A 12,871-nucleotide genomic window follows, 5' to 3' on the forward strand; every position below is an offset into this window, starting at 1 on the left:
CAACTTTTCATAGCAAAGAGATGACATTTGTGATGGAGCCTTCGGTCTCTGATTTTGAGAGGTCAGGAAGAAGATGACCCAGCAAAAGAGCTGTGAAGGCAAAACCAGTGAGTCCTGGAAACCAGGACAGCAGGATGTCCCAGAAGCCAGAGTAAAAAGTATCTGACAGAGTCAATCAGCAATGTCATATCCTTGGGTGGGTGCAGTGGCTCACGCCTATAATCCCAGCACTTTGGGAGGCCGAGGCAGGTGAGTCATCTGAGGTCAGAAGTTCGAGACCTGCCTGGCCAACATGGTGAAACCTCTACTAAAAATACAAAAAATTAGTCAGGCATGGTGGCGCATACCTGTAATCCCAGCTACTCGGGAGGCTGAGGCAGGAGAATTGCTTGGATCTAGGAGGCAGAGGTTGCAGTGAGCCAAGGTCACACCATTGCACTCCAGCCTGGGCAACAAGAGTGAAACTCCATCTCAAAAACAAACAAACAAACAAGTCACAGCCTGCTGAGAGGTGGAGTGGGATAAGGTCTAGAATTAGCCCCTGGATTTGGCAGCATGGACTTCTCTGAGGGCCCTGGCTGGAGGGTTTACTGTTGAGGGGTGAGGTGAAATGCAGAGAGGCACAGGACCGTGAGAGTGCTGGAGGCAGGGAAGTGAAGTCGGTGAACACAGGCAGCTCACCTATGGAGTTTCACTCTAAGGAGAAGCAGGAAAATGGGGATGTGGTTTGCATTAATTAGAGTAACGCTGGCTGCTGTAGCAAGCCAATCTCGAAATGTATAACAGCTCAAACACAATAGAAGTTTACTTATTGATAGTTTAAAGTCCCAAATGGCTGTTGCTGACTGTGGGCAGCTCTTCTCCAAGGTGTCTGGAAATGCAGGCTCTCCCTGTGTCGCAGCTCTGTGCTTGGCGTCCACGCTGGCGGTGCTCACGTGCATCCAGCCACAGAGGGGAAGAGAGGATAAAGCATCCACCTGCATTTAAAAAATTTTTTTATTTGTATCTTTTTGAGATGGAGTTGCGCTCTGTTACCAGTGAGCAATCTCGGCTCACTGCTACCTCCGCCTCCCAGGTTCAAGCGATTTTCCTGCCTCAGCCTCTGGAGTAGCTGAGATTACAGGTGTGCACCACCACGCCTGGCTAATTTTTGTATTTTTAGTAGAGACGAGGTTGGCCAGGCTGGACTCAAACCCCTGACCTCAGGTGATCTGCCCCCATCAACCTCCCAACGTGCTGGGATTACAGGAGTGAGCCACTGCGCCCGGCCCACATTCACCTGCATTTTAACCATCTTAGCCCAGAAGTGACCCACATTTATGCCGTTCACACCCCACTGCTGAGAACTGGTGACAAGGCAGAAGGTGGGGAGGGACACAGTTCCTGGCTAGACTGCTGCTTCCAGGCCACATCTCAACACTGGATGGGGAAGCGTGGGTGCTGTGGGCAGTTGGCCATCTCTGCTGTGGGAGCTCACCCAATTGTGTTATTGAAGCTTTGTTTTCAAGCAGGGGGGTCATTACAACTCGCTTGTGTGCTGATGGATCACATGTTAGAAAGGGAAGCCTTGATGTTGTTGGCAGGAGGGATATCTGAGCAGAGTCCTTGATATTGTGAGGGGGGACGGAACCCAGAGCACAGTGGCCCCAGGAGTTCATTGCCAGCTGCAGTAGGTGAGGGTGATCGTGTGGACACAAACAAAGCTCTGCGTTGGGAGGACAACAGGGGCCGGTGAAATAAGAAGCAAGGTAGGCAGTTGAGCTTCGGGAGGTATTGCAAATTTGAAGAGAGAGAGGCAGGAGAGCCGACAGACCAGGGAGGGATGGTTGCTGCTGGTACCCCTTGGGAGTCTGTGATGAGACTTTGCCTTCTCTGTGGGGTGCAGGAGTGGTGTGGAGAGTTAGGTTTGGGCATGGAGGAACCTGGCCAGGCAGCAAAAGAGGAGAGAGATGGGGCCGCTGCACGGTGCGCATGTGCAAGGGAGTGGCTGTAAGATGTTCCCCGGAGGAGTCCTGAGCTAGCGGCTAAAGGGACTCAAGGCCACCGGGACAGTGCAGGAGAAGGGGCGCCAAGTCTTAGAGCACACAGTGTGGAAGGACTGTTACAGTCCAGGTCTGGAGGGGAGCCCAGGTGGAGAGCTGGGACGCGGGCAGCTACTGGTCTAGTGATGAGCCCTAGACCACAGGGGTGAGTGGTGGGTGGAGGATAAGATTTTTGCCGGGGTCAAGGAACAGAGAGTGGAGGCAATGGGAGCAAAATCAATGAAGGGAGATCCCGTGGCCGTGAGGCTTCAACCCTGTCCCGGGCCCGCCTTGTTACTGGCAAGATGGCAGATTTTCTCAAAATGGGCACAGCAAGTGGTTTGTCAGCGTATTCTTTTTTTTTTTTTTTGGACCTGGGGTTGCACGGTGGGCATCTTTCTGGCTGGTTCATGCAGCAGGTTTTTTGTGATTCCTCCCAGCCCCCAATGTCCTGTGGTGACAGCAGCTGCCTCTGGTCCCAGGCCAGGCAGGAGAAAGGGCAGGCAGGAGAGCTTACCGTCCGTGACTCAGCAGGGCTGGCCGAATCCAGGCGGGCGGCTGAAGGAGGCAGCAGCCAAAGCTGGCTGGGCTTGCTCAGGGCTTAACAGGGCTCTGTGCCCCTCGAGGTTGCCTGGGGCTTGGAAACTATTACTGCAGAATCAGAGCCTCTGCTCTTCTCCCAGCCCTTGTTTCTGTGGGCTGGGTTCTTGGAGGTAGAAGGGCGCTCCTGGGAGAAGCTCTGTGCGGACCCCTTGGAGGATCTGCGAGCCTTCAGCTTGTCACCCCTTGCTCAGAGTCTGAGATAACTCCCTAGGGCCTTGGAGAGGACGCTGAGGCCATGGGAACCCTCTTTTCTCCCTTTGGCTGCTTCCATCATGTGGCCCCAGCCCTGCCCACACAGGCACTAACTCTCTTCTGAAGAGGTCCTGCGCTCCTGTCTTTGCTCCATCGCTGCTTGTTCCACCTGAATGCTGTGGCCACCGTCTCCGCCTGTCCAGGCCCATTCCTCTCTCCTCGCTTCCCTATCCCTGAGGCCCTCCAGAACAGTGCCCACCACCTGGAGGTGCTTTGAGTGAGGTGACGGGCTGCAGGTTTTCTAAGCGCCAGGTCCGAGTCATCGTGCCTCTAACAGTGCCCAGCACAGGACTGGCACAGGGTAGGGCCCAGTCAGGGCTGCAGAGAGGGGTGGCCATCTTCACAGTCTCGGTTTAAATCCAGGTCTTCTGGGCCTTGATTTCATCATCTGTGGAAAGGGCATCGTGTTCTCCACTCTGTGAAGTGGTCTTTAGGGCAAGATGTCCTGGTTCTCCGAGGGTCCTTCTCCAGCTTCTGAAGTGTCTACCTGAGGATAATGAGGGCCCCCAACCCATGTGAGGCTCGGGAGTGCCAGCTCCTCCAAAGCCTCTGAAGGTCTGCTCTCCTGGGCTTTGCTTGCTCCAAACGTCTGTTTGGAACAGCCTGGGCCACTGCCTTTCTGAAAAATGGCAGTGGCTTTGCTCCTTGTCACTACCAAATGTGCCCCAAACGTGGCCACAGGCTCAATTTGAAATTCCCCACAGAACAACTGGGAAATGCCCCAGTGCTTATGATGGTGATGATGATGGTGATGATAGGAATGACAATGATGGTGGCGCTGCTGCTGATGGTGGTGGTGGTGACTGAGATGGTGATGGTGGTGGTGATTGAGATGGTGGTGGTGGTGGTGATTGAGATGGTGGTGGTGGTGATGATTGAGATGGTGGTGGTGGTGATTGAGATGGTGGTGGTGGTGATTGAGATGGTGGTGGTGGTGATTGACATGGTGGTGGTGGTGATGATTGAAATGGTGATGGTGATGATTGAGATGATAATTGAGGTGGTGATGATGATGATTAAGATGATGGTGGTGGTGACTGAGATGGTGATGGTGATGATTGAGATGGTGATAATTGAGATGGTGATGATGATGATGAAGATGGTGCTGATTGAGATGATGATGGTGGTAGTGATGCTGATGGCAGTGGTGATGATGATTGAGATGATGATGGTGGTTCTTGAGGTGATGATGGTGATGGTGGTGGTGATGATGATTGAGATGATGATGGTGGTGATTGAGGTGGTGATGGTGGTGATTGAGGTGGTGATGGTGGTGGTGGTGGTGATGATGATGATTGAGATGATGATGGTGGTGATTGAGATGGTGATGGTGGTGGTAATGATGATTGAGATGGTGATGGTGGTGATTGAGATGATGATGGTGGTGATTAAGATGGTGGTGCTGCTGGTGACGGAGAGGTAAGGGAGAGTAGTGGTGAGGGAGTCCTAGAGGGAGACTCAAATCAATCCTGTCTTAGTGCCCTTGGAGCCCAGGAAGAGCTCCCACACTTCCCACCCTCCAGTTTGGCCTCCTCTCTCTCTGGACCAGGTTCTAGCTTTGCCCTTGTGTACCCCAAAGCCCAGCAAGAGGTTTTTCCCAGAAGGACAGCCTCCCCATGGGCTGTCACCCCAGGAACAGCCATTTCCACCTCTGCTTCACACATGTGGCCCCTGCCCCCTCCTCAACAGCACTCACTCAACAGCCCATCCCTCCCTCCCCGCACCCTTCTAGAGCATTCACAGACATCACTTGAATAAAAATACATTTTCCTCTGGCCTGAAGGCTGCTGACCCCTGCGAGCAGGCGATGGTTGGCCACCTGTGTGTCCCGCCGCCCACACGGAGGCCGTATTGTGGGGAGGCAGCCACGGGCTGCTGGCTCGGCACCAGCTCAGGCAGGTGGCCAGGGCTGGGGGGAGCACACTCGTGACTTTAATTGGCCCCTGGCGCGAGCTGGCACGGCTCTAACTGCAGGCCCCACACTACGCAGACCCCTTCTCTCCAGCCCCCCTGGATCCTCCGCCTGAGGGGTTCCTCTGGCCCATTGAGCAAATCTGCCTAAGTAGGCCGAGGAGGGCGCGGGGCAGCATGGCTCAGCTGCCCTGCCCTTTCATGTGCCTGGCGGCACCTGTGAGCCTGGCCTTCCTGCTCCAAAGGAACTTCGCTCTTCTTGTTATGTCAAAAAGATGTTTTACGTTAAAATTCAACACAGAATGTTAACCAGACGTCAGAACCAGGCTCGTCAAAACGGGAGCTGCTCAAACAGGTTGAACTTTGCACCGTTCTGTGTTTTTGGAGGGTCTTGCCCATGGCCAGCATTTTCTGGCTGGCACATTTTAACAAGGCTGGGTACAAATGCTGCCCTCTGAGTCATTCCTCCGGAGCCTGTGCCCAGGGCCCCCCTTCCTGTGGGCTCCCATGATTCTTGGCCTCTACCTTATGATTGCTGCATCTTTACTGGAGAAGTTTCATGCTGGTTAAGCTGCAGTCTCAAGAATGCTGGTCTTCTAGTAGAGAGCTGTCTCTTTTTGACTTTGTGAGTTGCAGCCTATTGTTCAGAGGAGCGATTTTAAGTGGATGCAAGGACAAGTCTAGCTGTGGGGAGGGCAGGGGAAGGCATGATGTGGATTTTGGCAAAATTCCTCTCATCTCATCGGAAAACAGTGTGGGATTTGGCCGGCCGTGTGCAAACACACTGTGCTAGCAGGAGCCTTCTTTCCTGCTTCTGTGGATGCAGGAGCCACACAGAGTGAGCTCAGAGCAGCCAGTGCTGGCCAGGGATTCAACAGACCCCGCAGACTCCCCGGTAAATGAGAGGCAGTGAGGCCCAATGGTTAAGTGCACAGACTCTGGGTTCAGGCTGCCTGGATTTGAATCTCTGCTCTACCCAGGCTGTGTGGCCTTGGGAAAATTCTTAACCCCTTTGTGCTTCCGTTTCCTCCTCTGTAAAATGGTGGTGCTGGTAATTCTGATTTCATCAGGCTGTTGAGAAGACCAAACGAGTTTCTACAAATCACCTGGAATAGTCCCTGGAGTGCAGTGAATGCCTCATTCGTATTGCTGTTGTTATTGTGATTGATTTTTGACAAGGAAGACTGTGGGAAACACGTGGAAGCTCCCAGAGGCTGAACTTGAGAAGGACCCATGGGAAGCCAGGTCACCCCAGGGCTAGATCGGGCAGGCAGAGATATCATTTGAAAGACAAGGCACCAGGGCCAGGTGCCTGTAATCCCAGCGCTTAGGGAGGCCAAGATAGGTGGATCACCTGAGGTCGGGAGTTCGAGACCAGCCTGACCGACATGGAGAAACCCCATCTCTACTAAAAATACAAAATTAGCTGGGTGTGGTGACGCATGTCTGTAATCCCAGCTACTCGGGAGGCTGAGGCAGGAGAATCGCTTGAACCCAGGAGGCAGAGGTTGCAGTGAGCCAAGATCGTGCCATTGCACTCCAGCCTGGGCAACAAGAGTGAAACTCTATCTCAAAAAAAGAGAAAAAAAAAAAAAAAAAAAAAAAAGAAAGACAAGGCACCAAACTGTATACAGTATCATGAGTCTGCTGAAAACCTGGGGTGAGATGTTCATTTTCACCTGTGGCTAATCTGTGCTTAGAGTTTTAACAAAGACCTCTTATTTTTTTCTAAAAAGAACACCCGTATGACAGATGTCAGGGGCACTGGACCTTCGGGAACTAAATACAATCGGCCCACTCCCCGTTCATGCTTTTGAGCAAAGCGCAGGAGGGTTTGGGGCTGAGGAAGATGTGGGGCTCTGTGTTCCTGCTTACTTTGTGTCCCTGCTAGAGTCGTCCTCCGCCATGGGGGCTTGCGGCCCTTCCTGTGTCTCTATCCTGGAGGGATCTGTGTCCTTGAAACATGAATGGCAGTCCCTAGCTTTTACACACAGACACACACATGTACACATAGAGACACACAAGCAGGTGGGCACATGTGCAGGCTCATGCACACACACAGCAGACAGGCACACACACGAGCACACACACGCATGCACCGTCCACCTGAGTTCTCAGGGTTTAAAGAGACATAGGGCGAGTTTGCCCTGCAGCCATGAGAACAGCTTGTGGCTAGACAGATAACGGACTGGACCCTCCTTCCTGATGGATGCCCTGGGCCTGTTTACCACACAGCTCCTCTCTACCCCTTGCTTCTCTGCTTTGTTTGTTTTTTTTTTTTTTTTGAGATGGAGTCTTGCTCTGTCGCCCAGGCTGGAGCGCAGTGGCACGATCTCGGCTCACTGCAAGCTCCACCTCCCGGGTTCATGCCATTCTCCTGCCTCAGCCTCCTGAGTAGCTGGGACTGTAGGCACCCGCCACCATGCCCAACTAATTTTTTTGTATTTTTAGTAGAGACGGGGTTTCACCGTGTTAGCCAGGATGGTCTCGATCTCCTGACCTTGGGATCCACCCGCCTCAGCCTCCCAAAATGCTGGGATTACAGGTGTGACCCACTGCGCCCGGCCTCTTCTCTGCTTTCTCCCCACCCTGGTGGTCTGTTAGTTCCAACCCAGAATCATCCTGTTCTCCCTCTTGGGGCTATTTCTCCTAAAAAACAACAGGTGTCCTTAGGGTCTCGCCTTCCCTCCAGTAGCCTCGCCAAGGGATTTTCCTAAGCCAATGCAGTTTTATCCCTGAGAAAATTCAGTTCTTAGCTATTAAGATCACACATACTACCTATAACTGACTGGAAAAGCAGCGATTCTCCTTTAGGCAGCTTCCTGGGGACCCAGACGGGGAGGTGGCCCCACCAGGGCCATCACCACCCAAGCAGCACAGCCTGCCACAGGCTGACTCCTGGGAGGACATACATAGGTGGCTCCTGTGGGTGCTTCTGCCCTGCGCCAGGCCCAGGCCCCCTACGCTGCAGTGGTAGGATGTTTGGGTTGTGACTGACAGGGCCCCAGGTCATACAAACTTAGGGGGAAGGGCTCCCTGGAAGCTCAGGGCCCCTGGTCTGTGGGGTCTCATGGGGAGCTGTGGCTTTTCCGCTCTGTCCTGCCTCTAGCATTTGCTTCTGTTTCTCCCTGTTGCTTTCATTTTTGCTACAGGTCTGTTTCTCCACAAAGCACACAGCATGACCGACAGCCCAAATGCCAACTCCTGCTGCTCTACCCTGAGAGAGGGACTGATTTTCTTTCTTCATTTTGGCTACAAGTGGCCCAGGAGAGGGCTCTGGTGGCCCAGTGAGGGCACATGCAGCCTCCTGGACCCAAAGAACACAGCGACACCCGTGATGACATGGGAAGGGCAGGGCCTGGGTAGGGAAGGTCACCTGAGGTCCCTGGGATCCCTGTCCAGTGTCCCCTTTTCTATCTCCTGCCTTGTGATGTCTGTGCCTGGGGGAGGGTTATTTGTGGATGAGTGTGGGTTCCTGGAAGCTCTCACTCTAACCTGGGAGGCGGGGCTCAAGCCTGTCCCTCATGGCCCTGAGGAAGGGGTAGAGCTTTTAGCAGACAGAGGCAAGGCAATGAAAACATAACTGAATGAATAGTCACACACTTATTTACAAATCTCTTGAAGATTTTATATAAAATTTCTATTATTTCTTGCTTAAATATTTGTCAGAATTCATCAGCAAAGCCATCAAAGCCTGGAATTTTCTCTGTGGGAATATTTTTAAATGCTGTCTTTGACCTCTTCACTCTCTTCTCTCCCACTCATTCATTCATCCACCCACTCATTCATCCATCTACCCATTTATTCATCAACCCACCCATCTATTCATCCATCCCATCCATCCATCCATCCATCCATCCATCCATCCATCCATTCATCCATCCGTTAGTCCATCCATCCATTCGTCTGTCCATCCATCCAACCACCTATCCATTCATTGATTCATTCACCCACCCATCCATTCATCCATCTACCCATTGATTCATCCATCCATCCATTCATCCACCTCCCCATTCATCCATCCATTCATCCACCAATCCATCCATCCATCCATCCATCCATCCATCCATCCATCCATCCACCCACCCACCTATCCATCCATTCATTCATCCACCCACCCATCCATTCATCCATCTACCCATCGATCCATCCATTTATCCATCATCCATCCATCCATCCATCCATCCATCCATCCATCCATCCATGTATCCATCCATTCATTCATCCACCCACCCATCCATTCATCTACCTACCCATCGATTCATCCATCCATCCATCCATCCATCCATCCATCCATCCACCCACCCATCCATCCACCCACCTATCCATCTGTTCATTCATCCACCCACCCATCCATTCATCCATCTACCCATGCATTCATCAACCCAGCCATCCACCCACCCATTCATCCATTCATTCATTCATCCAACCACCAACCCATCCATCTATCTATCCATCTATCCAGTAAACAGTTATTAAAAAGATACCAGAGTCAGGCCCTGGAGCAGAGCTTTGGGGACACTGTGGAGAAGATGGTGAAATTTTCCTGCCTGGGTTGTATGGTGCTGGCAGAAGGACAGGCCGACTGGCCACTGCCATTAGGAAGACAGACTCTATAAGGGTCACGAACAAAATCAAGAGGTCATAGAATAACTGTAAGGGTGTGGAGGGCCACCAGCCAGTGATCAGGAAGGAACAGGAGCTCCCACCTGAGGCTGGGAAGGGAGGTGCCTACAGTTGGGGAGCAGCATGTGCAAGGTCCCTGTGATGGGCAAGAACCTGTCAAGTTCATGGAACCATGAGGGGAATGAGGATGGGGCTGGGTTGGGGGAGGCAAGCTGGTGTGGGATAAGCCTGGTCACACAGGGCCCCAAGGCATCTCAGAAGGACTGAGGGTTGAACCCATGATTAGACTGGAGTTACAGGTTTTCAAGAAGACCAGTGAGATGGCAGGGCCCACTCATCACATCATTTTGGGGAGTACATGCGCAGGTGCACGAACATCTAACCAGTATCACCAGTGATATTGGAAAGGGTGATGTTGCCAGGTTTCTTGGGGACTATCACTGATGTCATCACTTTTATTGTGGGCTCCTGGTTCTCTGACAACCCATACCTGCCCCTGAGCAGCCAAACGTGGATGGAAAAAATACACACACAGCCCAGCTGACAGACCACTCTAAGTTCATGGCCGGACTTGGGTGGGCCCTCCGTGTGCCTGGCAGCCTGACTCTGTTTCCCCATCTGCTCCACTGCATGGCCTGTTCCATGTCCTGCACAGCCCAACCGCTAATGGGGATGTGTCTCAAACACATAACAATGGTTTGGAAGAAGCAAGTCACAGGAGACCGCGGAATCCCACACTGGTGTCACCAAACAGAATGTTGCTGGAGGATATATAAGTAGGTGGCACGCTTATGAGGAAAACAAGATAATTCGGGATAGCAGTTACCTCGTGTGGGAGGATTTGACTGGGGAGGGCCACGCAGGGGCCATCAAGCACCAGTGAGGCTCTGCTTCTCCAGCTAGGTCTTGGGAACGTGGGATTTGTTTGATGATAATTTGTAAATTCAATGATAGATTTGAATTTATGTTTTTGTTTGTTTGTTTGTTTGTTTGTTTTTTGAGGCAGAGTCTCACTCTGTCACCCAGGCTGGAGTGCTTGGCATGATCTTAGCTCACTGCAATCTCCTTCTCCCAGGTTCAAGCGATTCTCCTGCCTCGGCCTCCCAACTCGGAGTGGTTGGGATTACAGGCATCCACCACCATGCCCAGCTAATTTTTGTATATTTAGTAGAGACAGGGTTTCACCATGTTGGCCAGGCTGGTCTTGAACTCCTGACCTCAGGTGATCCGCCGGCCTGGGCCTCCCAAAGTGCTGGGATTACTTACAGGCGTGAGCCAGCGCGCCTGGCCTCGTTGAGGTTTTAATTTGCATTTTCCTAATGATGGCGATCATCTTTTCTTGGGCTTATTGGGTACCTATATATCCTCTTTGGCGATGCATCTGTTCAAACCTTTTGCCTTTTACAATTGGACTGTCATTTGATTGGTGCGTTGTAAATGTTCTTTACATTTTATAGGTAGAAGTCCTTTGTTAGATACAGATTTTTCCAATATTTTCTCCAAGTTCGTGGCTTGCCTTTTCATTTTGTAACAGTGTCTTTTGGAAAGCAAAAGTTTTTAGTGTTTATGAAGTCCAATATGTTTTTTTATAGTTCATATTTTTGAGTACTAGTTAAGAAATCTTTGCCAAACCCAAAGTTGCCAAGGCTTTCTCCTGTTTTCTTCAAAAAATTTTATAATTTTAGCTCTTATATTTAGGTCTATGATACAGTTAAAGTTAATTTTTGGAAATGGTGTGAGTTAGGGTTGAGTTTCTCCCTTCCCCACTGCCATCTTTCCTTTCTTCCTTTCTTCTTTCTCTCTCTCCTTGCCTCTTTTTCCTTGTTTCTTTCTTTGTTTATATATGGCTATCCAATTGTTCCAGAATCATCTGCAGAAAATATTATCCTTTCCTCATTTTAATTGATTTGGTACCTTGATTGAAAATCTATTAAATTTAAACCATAAATGCATGGCTCTATTCTGAACTTTTGATTGTATTATATTAAAAAAAATGTTCTCCAACTTAGTCCTTTTCCAAAATTGTGTTGGATAATTTAGGCCCTTTGCATTTTCATATAAACATTAGGGCGAGCTTGTCAATTTATCTAAAGCAAATCTGCTGACATTTTGACTGGGATTGTATTGAATCTAAACACAACGTTGTGGAGAATTGGCATCTTGATAATATTGAGTCTTTCGATCCATGAACAAGATATGTCTATGTACTTAGCCCTTTAATTCCTCTCAGTTCTGCAGTTTCCAGTTCATGGGTCTTGTCTTTCTTTTATTGAATTTTTCCCTGGGTGACACATTTTTTCCATGCTGTTATTAAATGGTATTGTGTTAAAATGTTCAATTTCTGGTAGTTACTTGTATACAGAAATACAACACGCATTTGTATATTGACCTTGCTAAACTAATTTATTAGTTCCAGTAGTATTTTTGTTGGTTCTTTAGGATTTTCTACATAGACAATTATGTTATCTGCAAATAAAGAGAGTTTCGTGTCTTCCTTTCTAATGTGTATGCCTTTTACTTATTTTGTTCACCTTATCTCACTGACTAGGAGAAACATTGAATACAAACTGTGAGAGTGGATGTCCTAGCCTCATTCCGGATCAGAAGGGGAAAGCAGCCTTTACCATAAACATGATGGCACCTCTGGGATAACAGGGTGCCCATCTAGGGCATGGATGGCCTTGATCGGGCTGGAAAAGTTGCCGTGAATTCCTGGTTTGCTGAATGTTAGTGATCAGGAATGACTGTTGAATTTTGTCAAATGATCTTTCTTTGTTTATTTGGATGACATATGGCTTTTCTGTTTTGGCTTGTTCATAATTTGGTTTGTTACCCTTGATTTTAAATGTAAAACTAACTTTGCATTCTTGGGATAAAGTCCACTTGGTCATGATATATTGCTCTCTCTCTCTCTATATATATATGTATATATACACACACCTATATATAAAATATACAACTACACACATATGTAATAAATACCTGTATATAAAACACACAACTACACACACATATGTAAATATATATACATGCATAGTTGGATTCAACTTGCTAAATGTTTCTTAAGAAGTTTTATGTTTATGTCCATAAGGGATGTTGGTTTATAGCTTTATTTTCTTGTAATGTCTTTTTCTGGTTTCAGGGAAACAGAATGAGTTGAGAAGTGATACCTCATTTTCAATTTTCTGGAAGGTTTTGCTTATAGAATCGCTATTATTTTCTGCTTAAATAGTTGTCAGAATTCACCAGTGAAGCCATTTGGGCCCGGAATTTTCTCTGTGGGAAGGTTTTCAAACATAAGTTCAATTTTAAAAACAGATTGAGGGCTAATCAAGTCACCCATATCTTCTTGAGTGAGTTTTGGTAGTTTGTGTTCCTTAAGAAATTTGTTAAAGTGTTCAAAATTTTTGGTTAATTATTGCCCAGAATATTCCCTTATTACCGTTTTAATGTCTGGA

General features: G+C 49.2%; 1 protein-coding gene across 3 annotated transcripts in view; it reads left to right on the forward strand.

Annotated features, from left to right (window-relative positions):
• Nucleotides 1–12,871, forward strand: part of TRMT112 (tRNA methyltransferase activator subunit 11-2) — a 347,607-nt gene that overhangs the window by 72,644 nt on the left and 262,092 nt on the right. The window contains exon 1 of one of the 3 annotated variants that reach the window (XM_050757359.1): nt 4,790–4,793. The exons of the other annotated variants lie outside the window; for them this stretch is intronic. The gene's annotated coding sequence lies outside the window, so the exon portion shown is untranslated. Of the gene's footprint in view, nt 1–4,789; nt 4,794–12,871 lie in introns of those variants that run through there. 3 annotated transcript variants of the gene reach the window in all.

This window comes from Macaca thibetana, chromosome 14, assembly GCF_024542745.1.
Source record: "Macaca thibetana thibetana isolate TM-01 chromosome 14, ASM2454274v1, whole genome shotgun sequence".
Lineage (NCBI taxonomy): Eukaryota > Metazoa > Chordata > Mammalia > Primates > Cercopithecidae > Macaca > Macaca thibetana.